Genomic DNA, 17,586 nt, shown 5'->3' with positions numbered 1-17,586 from the left:
GAAAATCCGTCCTTGGATTTTCTTCCAGGTTCTGGAGGCCCCAGGCTTTTCTTGGCTTATGATCACATCACTGCAGCATCCGCCTTTTTATTTTTTTTCTTCCTCCTTCTTCACATGGCTTCTACTCTTCTCTCTAGGCCTCTCCCATCTCTTATAGGAACACTTGTCATTGGATTTAGAACTCACCGTGGTCATTCAGGACGATATAATTCTGAGACCTTTTACTTAATCAAATTCATAAAGACTCTTTTTCTGAGTCTATGGAGAGAAGTAAGAGTTTACCAAATCACACTGCCCTCAAGTCCAATGCAAGATTTAAAATTTTCATGTTAGGGCACGGGCATATCTGTTTTCAAGGGGTCACTGTTCAGACACCTGGTTACTTGTAAATCTTATGGGTGCTTCTCCCTACACTGCAGAGCTTTGTTCACACTGAAAATACATCATAAAAGGAGTAGATTTTCTCAGACTTCTTTCATCTGTTGAGCTTCATACATTTGTACAGCCCGTTTTCATTGACTATGGCCAAAGAGCCAAAAGGCCTTTTTTCTAGTCTAAAATAAACTTAGCAGTATAATACAATAAAACTTATAATTACAGGTTTTGTAAGGATGGATGCCTTCAAAATGGTGACAGATATTTAAAGAATACTCCTATTGAGAGTTGCTGGTCTTGCTAATTTTAATTACAAAGGAGGTTGAATAATTTCCAGATACATGTTAAGAATTTTAGGTGCAATAAAAAGTAAGTTTTAACAACTGAATAGAAACTGACCTCCAGCCAGATTGATGATACAGCTTTTTCCCACTCTTCCCGCTCCCCTTCTTTCTCCTCCTCCACCTCTTCCTCCCCCCCCCTCCTTTCTGGTATTAAATTAATGCTTGCACTGTTAGAAAGTTAGGTCAAATTTTTAATCCTTAACTGCGTCCTAACTCTCCCCCAGTTCATGTTAAGTCTTAAGTCCCATAGCAACAGGCCCAAGCATCAGCAAGAAGCAAAGAGCATGGTAGCCAATTTCTGAAGCACTGGGGCCTCTCAGCAAGCCACATGCTGTCAGTTCAGGGGAATTCTAGGCAGGCAGCTGCATACAACTAACTGGATCAATTTGTCTGCCATTTGAGTGGTAATCTTTAAGGCTGTTATTACTTAGCCATTTGTTGCTTGCTCTGCAGGACTCCTCTATCTCTCAGCAATGTGAGTGGTCTGTCCTGGGTAATGAATGGTGCTGGAATCTCAGGCAATGAAGAGTCATCCTCCTGCCCTCCACAGCAAGAATGTGTCTGTCCCCACCATGGCTCCCAGGCGAGGTTTAACAGAGAAAGAAGAGAGCAGATCTGAGCACAGTTAAGATTAAATTAGACCCACGATTTGGGCAAACCCAAAGCTCAGGGGTCTAAATTGGTTCCTGTGAAAACAAGCATACACACACACACACACACACACAAGCACACACACACATATGCACTATTATAAAATATGTTAGAGGATATTTACAAAGTATAAAGAGGCTAGAAAGAAATGCAATTCCTTGACTCCACTGTTTGTTCAATTTTCTATTCTGCTTTTAAAAATGTGACATTTTATTACAGACATTTGTGATGTGACTGTATAATCATAAGACACACAATGTTATCTACTATTCTGCAGAGGCGTTATACCTCTGAACATTACTGTTGGATATTTGAATTATTTGTTTTTCTTTAAACTTTTAAGAACAGCATAAACATCTTTGTGCCTAAAACTTTAAAAAAAAATCTTAGCATCTATCTATCTATCTATCTATCTATCTATCTATCTATCTATCTATCCATCATCTGTCTGTCATCTATCATCCATCACTTCTCCAGGGCATATTTTCAGTGTTGTCAGAAGGCACAAATGGACCTCACAGGCCCATCTGAGTTTTCTTCTCCCTCTTTTTCCTTCCCTTCTTTATTTCCTCCCTTTTCCTTTCTTCCTCTCTTTTTCTCCATTTATGCAAACCACTTGGCCATAATCTCTCCAGTGATCCCGGAGTTTGGATTGTTAGAAAAGGGGTGGACAGAAAGCTCATGAAAAGGCCTCTATTTCTGCATCAGCACCCAGGAACTTAGACATCCAAGTGACTGAGAGAGTTTGGAGCAAATCTCATGCAGCATCTTCTTTTCCATTTAAATTGTGTGAGACACAAACACATGTTTCCCTGGACACTCTTAGCCTGGGACCCCTGGACCAGGCACCCCCTTCCCAAGGCCTCCTTCTGTGCCCCAGGCAGGTAGGCTGCTCTGTTTTGTCTGTGGAGCATGAAACATCAGTTCCTCTTGGTGGCCCTCTTGGGAAGGGTTTCTAATGTACAGTAATACCACTTTACAGATAAGGAAACTGAGTCACAGGAAGGCAAGCCAGGCTTTTATTCACTGTACCACGTGTCTGTCCTGGGGCAAGAGTGTGAAACAGATTCTCAGGGAGGAGGGGACCAAGCATTTCTGAGGGGTGGGGAGGGTGCTCTGTGCTCTCAGGAGAGGGAAACAAACCTCCTGGGATCTTTTATGAAAACAGTAAACAACTTTTACTCCCCACCATGGGGATAAACACAAACAGGCAGAACCATTCTCCCTGTTCCTGTCTCTCATCTGGAATGGTGACAGTGAATTTGATTTCTTGTTTGAACAAACAAGCATCCAGGCAATTGAGAGTCAGTGCTAACTTCTCAGTTTTCGGAACAAGCCAGGATCACCACAGGGAGGGAGGCCTTCCTTAGCATTCTGTGAGGCTTCTATCCCATTTCTTCTCCTGAGGCTTCTTTTCTCTTTAGCTGCTCCATTCTCATGTGATTTTGGGGTTTTCTACCCCATGTTCCTGTCTTCAGATTTTGCCGTGGTATTCATAGTCCAGTGATGGTGGATGGGCACCTGCATCACATGAGCCTACACCATGCACTTGGCCCTGGGGCTGCCCCAGAACCAGGTAACAACATCCCTGCCACGGAGACTCTGAGTCCTCCCAGATCCTGGATCTAGCTGTTCCATGCAGCCTGCATCTATGTCCGTGGGGTGCCCATGCTGAAACAGGCTGCTTATTACAGCAGTGGATGCAAAAGGAGTGTAGGGTGTGTTTCCTGCATTATACACGGGTGTCTTATTTCAAAATGTTGGGGTTCAGAACTTGATAGCCCAAATACGGCACTTTGGCAGTTGAGATAGTTGCAGAAACAAGGTCAATGAGGCAAGGTCACTCAGGAATTCTCTGATCTATTTCATTTGAAAGCAGATCCTAAGATCCTCATTCCAGAATTGACCTGCCTTATATCTAGAAAGAAGAAATAGTGCACAGAAAGGACAAGAAGAATCTGAACAGAAAGGTCATGCTGGGTTTACCTCTGTTTACTACCATTAGATCACTCTTTTTTGTCCAATTATATCTTTATGGTATAATTCTTCACTGAACCTATAGGCATTGTAATAGCTTGTGTCTAAATGTCCCCCAGAGCCTTCCTGAGAATGTGTGAATAATACATAAGTCCACTGATTGGTTTGGTATAATTCTGAACATGGATAACAGGAAGGTCAACCATGGGTGTAAGTGCTACCTGCCCTAAGGATGTATAGCTTGAATATAACATAAGGGACATAAAGAGGGCTGTTGGCATCCCTGATCACTTGTTACTTGCTGCTTCTGCTGCCTTCTGCCCACCATGAACCTTTTCTCCTCTCTGATGCCCCTCTGCCGTCCACTCTGCCTTGGCACCAGCCAATCAGAGACTGAAACCTCTGCAAACCATGAGCCAAATAAACATTTCCTCCTTTAACTTTGGGTGTTGGCAATTTTGTCTCAGCAATGAGAAAAGTAACTAAGACAGGCATAAAAATATTATTTTCCCTTAGTCTTTAGATCTTCATTTCTGAATGCAGAAGGAATTGCAAGTTCAAGGCCAGCCTGGGGTACATAGTAAATTCAAGGCCAGCCTGGACTACATAATGAAACCCTGTCTCACAACAAAAAGAAAAACAAAAACAAAAACAAAAAGAAAACAACACAAAAAGGAAACTTTGATAAATAAATTTGTTATGCTTTTCTCTTTTTTACCTACCTTTTGTTAATAGGAGTGTCCCTTGCAGTGGGTGAGCAGGAGGCTTTACTTGCTCTCTCCTTGGGGGAAAGAGGACATTAAACATGAAAAGACCTTGGCAACACACTGAAGTCATGGCAGGGCCAGCAAGCGACATGACAGTAGAGAGGAAGCACTACCTCTGAAGCTTTGCTTCCATGTTCTCATGTAACCCACCCAATAACACCAGTCACTCTGCAGATGAGAACTGCCATAATAGTGCAGGAGCTCACTCTGGTTATAAAGTCCTGGGCTCTTCAGCTACAGAATTCTTCATAATTCACTCACATGTTCTAAAATCTCTTTTTTCTTTTCTTTTTTAAAAAAATGAACACACTACCATGAGTCTGGGGTGATAATGCAAAGATGCATTGAAGTCCCTGCAACTCATGTTTTAGGAGGAAAGACAAATTACACAGAGGTAGATGAACAAATGCATAATTTCACAGAGGTCATGCTTCAGAGAAAATGAAGTCAGAGCTAGCAAGCGAGGGACAGGATCAGCAGCTCTTCCAGGACCGGGGTGCTCACGAAAGGATGTGCACCAGGTCCTCTCTGGTCCTAGGACCCATAGCCAGGTAAAATTATGAACAAATCTTACAGGCAAACATAGAATTGAAAGCATTTAAATTTGGCAATTAAAATATATAAATACATTTTAAAACGCCATCAAGCTTTTCTCCTATCACTAAGAAATCATGCAGAACATCTTAATATGAAAAAAAGATGCATAGATTAAACTATTTGAAAGACTTCACGCATTTCTTTTTTTCTCATTTTGTTGTACATTGTGGAATTCTGGACCTTGGCCTGATATTAGAAATTTGTTGATTTTGCTCATAAGTGTGCTGTGAATTGAGGAGGGGCTGGAATTGCATCCTGGTAGGTCAATAGCAGCCGTTGATAATATTTACTGAGTTCTGCTGTTGTTCCAAGTGCCATGTCAAGAGCTGTTCATGTGTTATTAAATTGGATTCTCATAGCACCCCCAACACAAGGTATATAAGGACTAGACAGCAGCGCTTTTCATTGGTGAAGAGCCTCATTCTAACGGGTATAGTAAATTCCTCAGAGATAGTATGTGGGAGAACAATAGTTAAGTCCTTATTCAAGCAAGAACATATTCTCTTAAACAAAGGAGGCGTTTGAGCCAAGCCTTGTCTAAGTATGGTGAGTGGGTGAGTAGAAATACATTGTTTGGCATTTTTTTGGCCCTGTAGCTTTTGTAGATTGCAGGACCCTCATTCCTTTTGCATCCTACTGCAGTAAATGTCCCTTGTTTAGCTTCCTGGCATCTGTTCCATTTATTTCTACTAGCAGCTCCCTTCTTTTTCTATGAGGACTATCTCACTCTGCTGGGTAACTCATGGTGCCTGGTTCTCCTTTGTCAAGGGGTAGGTGGGTCAAGAGAGGCCAGGCAAGGACATTTGCCATGGTGTTTATTGAGCAGAGTACACAAGCACAGGCTTGAAGTTGATGTGCTCATTCCCATCCCCATTCCAGTTCAGGGCTCTCTCTTGAAGTTGTTTACTCCAGGATTTCAGGAATGGCTTTGATCCCTGACTCTTCCTAGTTCCATTTGTTTGCTTCCTTATGCTCATCTTCAATCATATATATATATGTATATATTTTCCTTAGGTCAGCTGGAGCCTGTCTTTACTGCCTGGAACTGAGTGTCAAAATTTGTAGAATTAGAAACTCAGACTCCTAAATCAGGCTCCCAATTCTTGTCCCAGCTCTACTATTGCCTGAGTATGTGGCATTGAACAAGTTATTTAATCTTTCTAAAAAGTTTTCCTCTCTATAAATTGGGATAAGGTTGCCAACAAAATGAGCTGTGTAGCAGAGTAGCTGGACTTAAATCGCGCAATTTGCTTAGCCTTTTTCTATAAACTCCTTAACAAGTGTTAGTTATTCCAATTTACCTTGGAAAACTAAAGAGAAGTATGTCTCCCCACCTCAAACATGGACCTGGGAATGTGTGAAACATTAATAGAGATAAGTATCAGAAAAATATCACGAGAATGGAACTTTACATATTCAGAGCCAGGAATAAACTGAAAACACACCAAAGCAGATTATAGAGGATTTATTAGACTGGAGATTTTACAGATTTCAGAGCATTAAGAACTGAAATATTATATGATTCAATATTTTGATTCAAAGCATTTAAATGATTCTTATCCCTACTTTACAGTTGTGGTAATGGATGGCCTTTTCTGCAATAAAGTTGAGTACCTGCAGTGGGTCTTGCATTGTGTGAGGTTCTTGGGTATGGAGAAAAAGAGCCAGCTGTGGAACCAGGCCAAGTGCACCTGAATGATGGCATGTATGCCACATGGGCAATTCAGGAACCTGATCTCTAGTCTTGGATCTGATTAGTGGCCCGTGCTACTTAAACTACACCAGCAACAAACCAAACAAAATCCTCAAGTCTTCAGTGGTTGACATGAGGTTTATTTCTTGCTCACAGAACAGTTCTTGCTCACAGAACAGTTCTATGTGGGTATTCTTGGTTAAGGATAGTTTTTCCTCCCACTTGATTGTTCAGGGACACTGGCACTTTCCATTTTGTGGCATTATCAACCTCAACACCCTCCACGTCCTCTGCATTCAGTCATGAGATGGGAGATGGAAGTTGGAGAGCATAATTACTTCTTAACCTAGCATGGTCAATGCAACCCAGATGCCTGGAGTGGACACTCACGGCTTGCCCCAGTAGTTCATGCTGCAAGAGAACACAGGTTCTCAGCTGGAAGTGGGGGCACTGGGAAATGTAGAATGCACTGTTTCCCAATATTTTCAGTCTTCATTCGGTTGAATGTGCTGAGGCAGAATCTGCAGATAAAAAGAGCCACCTATAATATTCTTATTGGATCAGGTTATAATCTAATGGAGGAGGCTGAAGGTAGTTGTGTTAGAAGGAGACCAGATTGCTGGGAGATTGCCCAGGAAATTCACCCTGCTGGAGGATGTGGGGACTCCAGGAGTCTGAGAGGAGTCTCATCGGAACCAAGTCCTAGGGAGAACAGGAGATATTTCCAGGAGCAGTTCCATGTGCCCCTTCAGAAGCAGGGTGAGCAGTGAGTAGGAGACAGGACGATGATGTAGGAGCAACACTTGCAGGTGTGGTCACAGGTGGCCTGCTGAGTCAGGCTGAGGAGTTCAGGTCTATCTTCAAGTCAAGGAGGACGAATTGTTAGCAAAATCTTCAAACCAACGCTTTTGTGATGGGGACCATAGAAAAGAATCAAGATTTGCAGAATGCCAACTCTGTCTTATCTACATTGTCTAAATTGTCTGACTTAATCCTCACAGCCCTAAGTAGGAACTGGTGTCACAGGTGAACAAACTGAAGCTCAGGACAACCAGCTTTCAGAAGGTTGCATGAATAGTGGCAGAGCTATGATTTGTATCTTATTCTATCACATTAAATATGTTTCTTCTCTTGCATAATATATCAATTCCTAAAAAAATAAAATTGCAAAAATCCAAAACATTACCTATTTCAAGGAATCCGCAAGCATTGCTAAAATGGTTAATTATGTGATAATGATTATATAAAATAGTAACAATTATTTGGATATCAAATAATGCTCTTACTTAATTCCTTACCTAAAATAATCTAATTTTTTCAGCTTATTTAAAAAAGCATTTAGTAAGTAGAAGAAATTTATTTTAAAATGCAGGCGGATTCCTGGCTGATGGTGATTTTGCAAGAGACTTAGTAGGAAATACAGCGCAAGTCAGTGAGAAGGGTGACTTTGGCAAGATTTTACAAAATTGATCGGAATATTTGTCAGTTGAAACTTGAGCACAAAACTGTTTTTTCTCCTGACAATGGAGTGCAAAGGAAGCTCATCGCTGCTTTCTGGCTCCATGATCTTCTCTGCTTTTGGAACTCTGGAACAATTTTTGGTGCCAATATTCATGATATCTATACTTTTAAAGACTTATCTATATCATTCACTAAGCCCTTTCAATACATCCTTTCCATAGGGTCCCGGAGGGTCTGTCTCCAGCATCTTCTACATGTTCTTTAATTTGCTAGTTATCTTTCACAACTGAGCTTCCCAAAGACCAGCTTCAATCTATTGCATGTCTCACCCCTCAGCATGCACTCCCATCAGCACTCCACTGGATTTACCAATGACTTAATTGTCATACTGCTGACATCAGCATGTTCATTGTGCATTTCCTACTCTATTTCATAAAACATCAGGGTGGATTGCAATAAAGCCTTAAAATAATTGCACAAACTTGGCCACAAAAGATGGTGATACTGCAGAGGACATGTGAATTCCAATTATGAAATTGATTTAAGGGAATTTATATGAAAAGTAATGTGTGGAAATCAAGAACTACTTTGATGAATTTATTCCACAAAGGCACTTCTTGGGGTGGCTTCTTCAGAAGCAGATTTTGACACAAGGATTAGTGCAAAAGTGAATTGCTAAGAGTGAGGGGTTGAAGGGAGGGCTGGGCAAGGGTGAAAAATAAGAACCAAGAGAGATTATGTAAAGGTGCAAATTTCCAATGATGAATGTCATTATATTGTACACCTAAAATGTACCATTGATTAGAATGAATAATCGATAATGCAAAATAGGAAGAAAAGGTCCAAAGGGGTAGGGGGAGTGGGAGCAGCAGGGGAAAGGAGAGAAGGGAAAGGAAAAATGATGAGAAGTGGAAAAAATGGAAATAAAGCCTTGGTAAATAGGGAAGGGTGGAGGGCATGAAGGGAGGGCTAGGAATGGGGAAAAAATAAGAACCAAGATGCATTATGTAAAGGTACAATTCCCAGTGAGAAATGTAATTGTGTTGTATACCTAAAATGTACCAGTAAAAGAATTTAATAAAAAATAAACAAACAAACAAACAAACAAACAAATAAATAAATAAATAAAAGAGTGTTCCTGGAAAATCCTGCAGGGGGCTGGGGAAGTGGGACAGGCAAAGGGAGGAAAACAGTCAGAGGTTCAGTGTACTTACCATGAGTCCAGGAAGAAGCAAATCAGGAAGCTCCCACGGAGGTGACAACAGCTCAGTCCTTCAAGTCAGCCTTGAGAACAGTGTAGACCACATCTCAGCATTTCCCTGATCAGCGAGCAAGAGAGCTGGAGTTTTTATACCTAACACATTACTCCTGGGTCACCATGAATCTCCACCGTCAGTTCTCTGTATTTTGGTGCAGGCAATGCAAGCTGAGCTTTAGAAGCCCAAAAGCAGTTCTCAGAAAAGAGAAGCAAATGCTGGCTGTCGGGAGTGGGTGGAGTCATGCACAACGGGGTAAAAGGTGGGTGATAATCTCCTGGGATGCAATGAATAAAAGAAAATCATTGTCTCCAAATATTCTCAGAAGACTTACATTTGGACAGGAAAAATAAGTAATAATAGCAGAAAATAAAGTGCAGATTATGATATGTGCAATGATAAAAATAAGCAAAGGCTGCTATGCCGAGTAAGAAATCTGTGTTTAGTTTACTATGCTTGCTTCTCTCTGGAAATAACTTGCCAACTATGATATGAATGATGTGAAGGAGAAAATTGTTTGATGGGTAAAAGAAAAAAGTATTTTATTAACATGGAAAGACACATACTAAGTCCCTGAGGAGGGCGAGTCCATGGCACATTCTATGGACTGAAGGATGGCTGGTGCTGACCGCATGGTGGAGCAAGGGCTATCTCAGTTATCCATTGCTGTCTAAAAGCATCCCAGGACTTCATCTTGAACATCACCCTTGCAGCTTGGTCATCCTGTGTTGGACTAGGGCTGTGTGGTCTAAAATGGCCTCACTCTCACAGGTGCTGCCTGCCCTTGGCCGGGCCATGAACCTAACCTAACATATTAGCTTGGCTTCCGCACATGGTGCTGCATTTGAGAGAGTGAAGACAGCAGCTGTGAGATCTTTTGAACACAGATACTTTTCTTCAGAAGGCACAAGATATCCCTTCTACAGCGCTTTTTGGACAAAGTTAGTCACAAGGGCAGCCCATATTCAGGAGGTCGGGAAAATAACCTCACCTCTTGATAAGAAGAGTTACAAAGCATCTGTGATCATTTTTAAATTTTCTACAGACAGAGGCTATGAATGAGATATGCTGGGGGCCAGATGAGGGAGGTCGTCAGGGGACACTTAGAATCTTTCAGTTGTCGAGATCTGAGAGTGACCAGCATCCATCATCTTTCTTGATCAAGATCTGAAACAGTCTAGAAATAAGGTAAAAGTTTAAGACTCATGGAAGTCCCATTCTTCCTTTATCTCTCAGGATGTAGGTGATATTTGCGGACAGGTGGAGACTCTAAATGAAGAACTACAGCGTTAGGCTTGATCACCACTCAATCATCAATCAGGCTCTTTGCTTACTAATGAAAAGTGTGGAACAAATTGCTTCTGTTCCTTCTCTACCTGATACCTCAATGAAACCATGCTTGCCTAGTTTTTAGTCCAGCCCATAGCAAGGGATGAATGAGTGTTCAATAGATTTTGCAAGTTCATTGACACAGGCAAGAGGGGTAGAAAAAAGTAGCACATCCAGTTTTCTTCTTCCTCCTTCCTCTTATGAAAAGACCCTAATACTCTTTCTATCACAACCTTCTCTCTCTTTGCTTGCACTCTTTTTGTTACTTCTCTGCAAAGATTTCTTCGCATAAGAATAAAGTAGACAAGTAGTCCCTAGCATTTATTATCTCTGTGAAATTGCTGGTTAGCTTAAATAGCAATGGCCAACAAATGTCTTGTTTTTCTTTTATGAAGACAGAAACTATGAGAATTAGTACTTGGTGTCTGCTAGGTGACCATTTTTAAGGTGACAGGAGTCCCAGTCTAGGATGAAGTATTTCCTGGCAGGAAAACACCATTACAACACACATAGGCTCACCAGTGAGGGCTCTCACACAGCCAAACAACTCATTATGTCTTTAACACTCTGCATAGGATTGTGGATAATCCACAAATTCTACAATTTATTAGATGTCACCACTCATAGAGAAAGGATGGCCATTACTTTTGACATTTTTATGGAACTAGTTAATGTGGAGTATTAAAAACATTATTGGGGATCTAAATCTAGGCAATTGACTTCTACTCAGTAGCTAGAGATTTGTAGTTGGCTGCCCCCAATTCTAGAGGGAATTTGCTCAGTAAGGAAAAAGTGTTACATGGTTGAATGTGAAGGAAGCAGAATAGTAGAAATGGCCTCTGCCCTTATGGAACATTGACCTGTTGAACAGCTCTGGGGAATAAGGAAGTGCTGTTACTCAATGAAGAAGGTGTGGAATGGAGAGAGAGTGCAGACCAAGACAACAAGAGAGTGAGAGTCTGGGGAGTCCTTGGGCTCTCTTGGACCCAGTTTCTGGGGGCAGGTATCTTGATTAATGTCCTCTGACTGCTTCCTACCACAAGGATAGATTATCTTGGAATACACAGAGCATGGGATGCATGGGACACTTTTACACGATCTTATCTGATTTTCACAGTCTCACACATTTGGCCTTATTTCTATCTCCATTTTACATATGGAGAAACCAAGCCTCGGAATGTGTAAGTGACTCACCCCTGCCACATGCCTGACACTGAACAAAGCCAGAGTTACAATCAGACTCTGCTTTTCGCTCTATTAGCACAACTCTTGGGATCAACTCTTTCCTTCCCACATGGGTGATAGAGAATACAGATCTTATGTTTCATTTATATTCTCTGGAGAGCTTTTGTACCTTCCAGGGCTTGCTGTGGGAACTCAATGATGTCTTGAATGGGAAGTCTTACTGCCTTGGGATTCAAGGACAACTTTGTCTTACTTCCTTACTCCTAGCTCCATAAATCTTTGGTGTCCCCATCTAAACCTTAGGAAGTCTCTCTTATGAAGGACACTTTCAATGAGGGTGTGACAGGCTCACCAAAAACACTAGACAACTGGCTGCAGAGTCCTTGCTTTGACCACTGTGTTCATTACCATATGTTTCTATTCAATCATGTAATCTCTTTGAGCCCATTTCTCAGCTCTGACGCAGGGTACCCTGCTTATCTCAGGTAAGTAAGATGAGATCTGACTATAATCAGCCTCTTAGCAAAGTACATGGAACTTAGTGGGTACTAGTTACACAGTACCTAGTGTGATTGTTGCTGGTACCATTTGGCTCTGGCTTGCAACTTCTACACAAACAACACTGGCTGGGAATTTCACAGAATAATGACTCCTACTGTTGTCTTCCTATACTCCCTCTTTACAGACCATTTCTACTTTGATGCCCACTTGATCATGCTAAGTCAATGGCTGGGTCAGCAGACCTTTCCCTTCTTTCTTCACCATCTTTCTTCATCCCTCATGACCATATCCTTTTTGCGTTTTTCCACTGGCTAAACAGCACTTACACATGTTTGACATATAACTTACCATGCGAACTTTAATGTTCTGGAGACTGAGAGGCAGATACAGATTTTGAGACCTTTGAGGGTAAGCCAGATTTTGATCTCCCTAACCACAGTGCCTTGTTAGGACTTAGACTTCATAAGTTTGCTCCCTTAGGATTTCCTTTTGATTCTGCATCAGAAGCTTGTGCCTTTTTAATCCAAAAGGTGCTTCTCAGAAAACAAAACCTCACAGAACAAGACTTCTAGACATTCCTTTGCTCAGCCTTATAACACTGAGCCCTTGAATTTTTTGCTCAAAAGTGTGTTGTCCTTTAAAGCCAGTGCTGGGTGCCCCACTGCATTCTTCCTGCTTGGTCCAATACAGAAATATGCTCATGCTGTTTGGTAAGTGGCTGCTGGGTTGAGCTTCCCATGCCTACATCACTGCCCTGGGTATGTTGACTATGCCTATGGCATCTTTGGACATCCTGCTATCAGCAGCTGAAGAAGTGACATCCAGCCTAGCACAGTGACTACAGCTTTGCTGTTGACCTTCTCAGGGTCTTAGGAGGCTCTGGCTTTTTACCTCACCAGGGGTTCTTCAAGGCCTGGAGCACCAAGTGGGCAGCAGTAGGTAGAGTTGTGTTGCCTTCTTCCCTCTAATATGCTGACAAGTGAGCAGGGATTCTCACACACCATCTTTCTTCTCCATGTGACACTGATCGAGAAGGTGAATAGATATCAGCAGGCAAAATAGTCCTGTTGTCACCCTGATCAAAAGTCCTCATCCTAATATTTTAGACTTCATCCTTCAGTTCTAGTGTTGTCATTAGCTTGCTATGACATCTTCTGCTTATCCTTTAATGCTCTTTAAATCACAGCCTCCCTAATATCTGGCTTAGCGCTTAGAGTTGTTATGAGGATTGTAAGACAAGATGCATCAAGGTGGTGTGCCTGCAGATATTGCACGCGTATAAGATGTCAATGTCACTGCTATACTTGTTACTGCTCATTATAGCATCATGACCTGCAGATGCGTTTCCATGCTGGACTCCTACACTGATGTGTATCTCCTAGTGTTGTATAGGGTGCTAGTGCAGAGCCAGAAATTAGGGGAAATCCCAGGCAAAGACGAAAAGCTACATATATTTAAACTCGGCCTGCTATTATTTAACCTCTCAGAAGTTCTGTTTCTTTATTTTTTGTTTTTATTGTTTATGTTTTAAAATTCAATGACCAGCATTTAAAAGCCAAGTGATTTTTAACAACATAATACAGATTTTTGGCATTTCTTATAAACATTTGCCTGTGGTCCGAATAAATCACACAAAGCTAAAGGAGGCTTAAGAGGAGACGGAGCTCTACTCTGAGCATCTTTATTTATTAGGCTGCTTCTTATTGTCTGGATTGTGTGGTATCTTTTCAACTACATAAAAAGATCATATCTCCTACTATTTTATTTTGCCATATTTCATTTTTTCTTATTTCATTCTTTCAACTGCAGAGTTCATTATAAAGTGGTGTAAAAAATATTAGCCAACTCGTTCTCTTTCTCCTTCTGTCTGAACTTGTCCCCTAGGAAGAGACTTTTAACCTCTCTGGAAACCAGCCTACCAGGTCTGTAAAACTAGCAATAGTAAAGAGAGAACATTTGCTTCCCTTATATTACTGCAACTGGTACTTACAGAGCACCTGCTTGTGTGTGACCTCGTTTGATCTGCAGATAGGGCAGATGGGGGCACTGCCTTCAAACTAGATAATGCAAATATCCAACATTTTACCCCAAATTGAGCTGGACAGAGGGAAGGAGAGTTGAGCAAAAGTAGGACACAGAGCTGGGGCCAGGACCAGGTTTTTTGCTTCTGTCTAGAGCCCTGGAAATAGAGACAGAGCTGGAAATTCTTCACTTGACATAAGCAGAAACTGAAATCTCCAGAAGGGCAGTTTCTGCTTCAGCTCTTTCTGACAACTGAAAGAAATAGGTTTAGAATATGGAATTTCTACAACTTAGCCAAGAATTCTTTTCTGACTCAAATTTTCCCCAGATGCCTGGTGATATTTTTATATAAGAAAATGTGAATAAAAGAGAGCTAAATCTAGTGAATTTTCATGACTATGGCCATCAGACTGTCGCAGTGCATTTTAATGATGCATTGATTAATGTGCAGCAATTTTTCTGTTACTGAAATGTTTTTTCTGAAAGCGAATCAATAAGTATTTGTATATTCTGACTTTCTACCTTGCGTTGTCCTTGCTTTGTCCCCTAAACCTCTGTATATCTTTTTCTCCAGGAATTTTCTCAGCTCTCCTGCCCAATTTCACCTCTGCAGTGATTTCTTACCTGACACGTCAAGTTGGACAAACCACTCATTGCTGACACACCGGTTTTCCAAGGGTGAACTCTCTTGCTGGCGTGTAATAGCCAACCCTTGTTTGCTTGGGGGTTGAGATTTACTCACCGACCCCATTCCCAATGCACTGATTTTGAATCTTGTAAATTTCCAGTCTCTAGTTTCAGGGTTTGTTGATGTAACTGTGTGAGTCATCTGCAAGGTCCGGGGGAGACAGACTGGGATGGGTTTGGAATTTAAACGTTACCAAGCCTCAACGAGCCACTCGTTCCCTGAGCAGCTCTGCAGCGGTGGGCAGTGTTCCAGGCAGAGGGGACACAGAGGATGGAGCAGAGCCCTTGAAGCTGACATGGTCGAGGGGAAGACATACAACAAAGAAGCCAGACAGCTGTCACACTGTGACGAGCATGATTCAGATGTGACGGGTTGTCCTCCTTTCCTGCTCTCACTGGCTCATCCATTCTTCCAGTTGTCCCTCACAGCACTGTGATTGTTTGTTGTGTCTTTGTCTCCTCCATCTGAATTCAAATTTATGAGGAAAAGGCACACTGTCATTTTACTTCTAAATTCCCAATTCCTATATGGTGTCAGCTATAGTGAATGTGCTCAGTAAAACCTTTTGACACTGAATATTTCATTCTTGGATTTATCATATTTTTCCCTACTGTTGTTTCCTTTATTCCTGATTTCTTAATGTACCATTAAAAAATGTGTGTATTAATGGCAAGGATATGTGGTAGTGGGAGGAAGTGGAGGGTAGAAGGACAGATGGACATGATCAATGCACAATATATGCACATATGGAAGTATCACAGTAAATCCTATGAATCGTACAATTAATATGTGCTAATAATAATGAGAAACAAAATGGATTTATTTTTATAGGTCTTTCTGATATAGGTGAGTTTGCATAAGCATGAAACATATAAAATATATAAAGGATTTTGAATGGAAAAATGAGTAAAATAGTAAATATATAGGCTAACGTTAGACAAAACTTGAGTCCAAACACAAACTGTCTTGGTTACTCATCACTAGGACACAATACCCTACACATGCAACTTAAAGGAGGAGAGATTTATTTTGGCTCATGGTTTTAGAGGTTTCAGTCCATGGTTAGCTGGCTCCAAGGCAGGGCAGCCTGGCCAAGCAGAGCTGTTCATGGCCTGGCTGCCTGGAAGCAGAGAGAAGAAGGGAGAAGCTGGGAAGGGAAATATAGAACACTGATGATCCACCTCCTCCCACCAGCACCACCTCCTAACAGCAAGTCCTCTGTAAGGGCATCCTGATCTGGTCACCTTTCAAAAGCCCTGCCTATGAGCAGAAGCTTTACAACACCTATTGGTATTATGATGTCAGGAACGGAGCTTATCTGAAGAATTGAGCCAATGATCTACATCATATCCTGAAAGAAGCCAATGGTGTTATGTGTATAATGAACTCTACACATAACAATGGTAGCTCACTTCTTTAAAGACTTGCTTTGTAGCAGTGTATCATGTTTATTAAAGACTGAGGCAGAGCGTGATGTAATATTCCAATGTTTTCAATTATCACTCTTGACATATAGGGCCACAAAGTAGCTACTCAATAAAAATTAGCTGCTGTAAGTACAAAATGTATTACTTTTGCTGCATTGTCTCATTTGCAATATTGAGCAACCTATACAAAAACATTTTATGAGAAACTGAAGTATACTTCTGCCTAAAACATTATGACTTCAAATTAGGAAGAATGTGTGTCCTTGTTTGCCGGCCACGGGCCCTGTTTGGTCTGATTGTTCTAGGGTAAGAGCACCCTCTCCCCTTTTATAAAATGTCCTGATGTATAAGGTTACCCTGTCCTATCAGGTTCACTCTCAAAGTCAGGTATCCACAGAGGCCAAAAGGAGGAAAGAGGAAGAAAGGGAAACACAAAGCAGGTTCATTCTGTAAACATATCTTCCTGCTCACAAACATGTCCTCAATAGAGGGTTTGATTTATGTGTTCTGATTCATGGCAATGGGAGGCGGAGAAGATTTGTCACCTTGGATTTTGAGAGTCTAATTATTTACACTCTAAAACCATGTCTTCACCTCCGAGGGAAAGTATGCAAGGTATCAGGTTAATGGGTGGACTACAAAAATCAATGGCAGGATCAGGATGGGAGCCATCTAATCTCATTTCTGCAGCCCAAGATGCCAGCACATCCGTCTTTCTCAAGAGTATGCACACAGCTCTATTAGGTGCTGGGCTTGCTATAATTCTGCTGTAATTGCAATAGCATTATAAATTATTGCCAGAACACTGGAGTGACTGCACTAGAGCTTTGGTTCATGGCTCTGTGTTTCCTATATGTGCAGCCATTTATTTTTGGAGATGGTACAGGGAGCTGCACACATAAATATGCCCACATCCTCATGTCACATGCTCAGCCTGCTGCCTGCTTCTGTGATCAGCTTTGAAAGATCTTGCAACAAACTGAGCAAAGGGAGTCCTGTGTTCTATATTTAGCTTTCCACTAACTAGCTACATAACCTTGTGAAGGTCACATTCTCTCCCTGGACTTCATGGTATGTAAAATAAGTACATAGAATTACATCACAGATTTCCATATTTTACCCATTTTCTCACCTCCTCATTTTTTGGGGCTATTTTGCCTATTACATGCACAATAGAATTTTAAAAAAAATGTTTGCCTCTGCATAATGCAAAATCATTGTAATCACAGTGTTATTCAAATAACATGCCAGTCGGCAGGAAGTAGTATCCTATGGTGTTGACAGGTTGGGTGATAGATGAAGACAGAAAGCAC

General features: G+C 41.3%; 1 long non-coding RNA gene across 1 annotated transcript in view; it reads left to right on the top strand.

Moving 5' to 3' along the window:
- LOC106008413 (uncharacterized) overlaps positions 1–17,335 on the top strand; it is a 43,453-nt gene extending 26,118 nt beyond the window's left edge. Inside the window, exon 3 of the long non-coding RNA XR_002392086.2 lies at positions 14,733–17,335. This is a non-coding gene — a long non-coding RNA (uncharacterized LOC106008413). The remainder of the gene's footprint in view (positions 1–14,732) is intronic.
- The last annotated feature ends 251 nt before the right edge of the window (positions 17,336–17,586 follow it).

The sequence above is a fragment of the Heterocephalus glaber genome, unplaced genomic scaffold (genome assembly GCF_053883595.1).
Source record: "Heterocephalus glaber isolate CG9 unplaced genomic scaffold, H.glaber_assembly_v1.0 deba00000281, whole genome shotgun sequence".
Classification (NCBI taxonomy): domain Eukaryota; kingdom Metazoa; phylum Chordata; class Mammalia; order Rodentia; family Bathyergidae; genus Heterocephalus; species Heterocephalus glaber.
The sequence above is the reverse complement of the archived record's forward strand: the minus strand, read 5'-3'. Positions and strand labels throughout refer to the sequence as shown.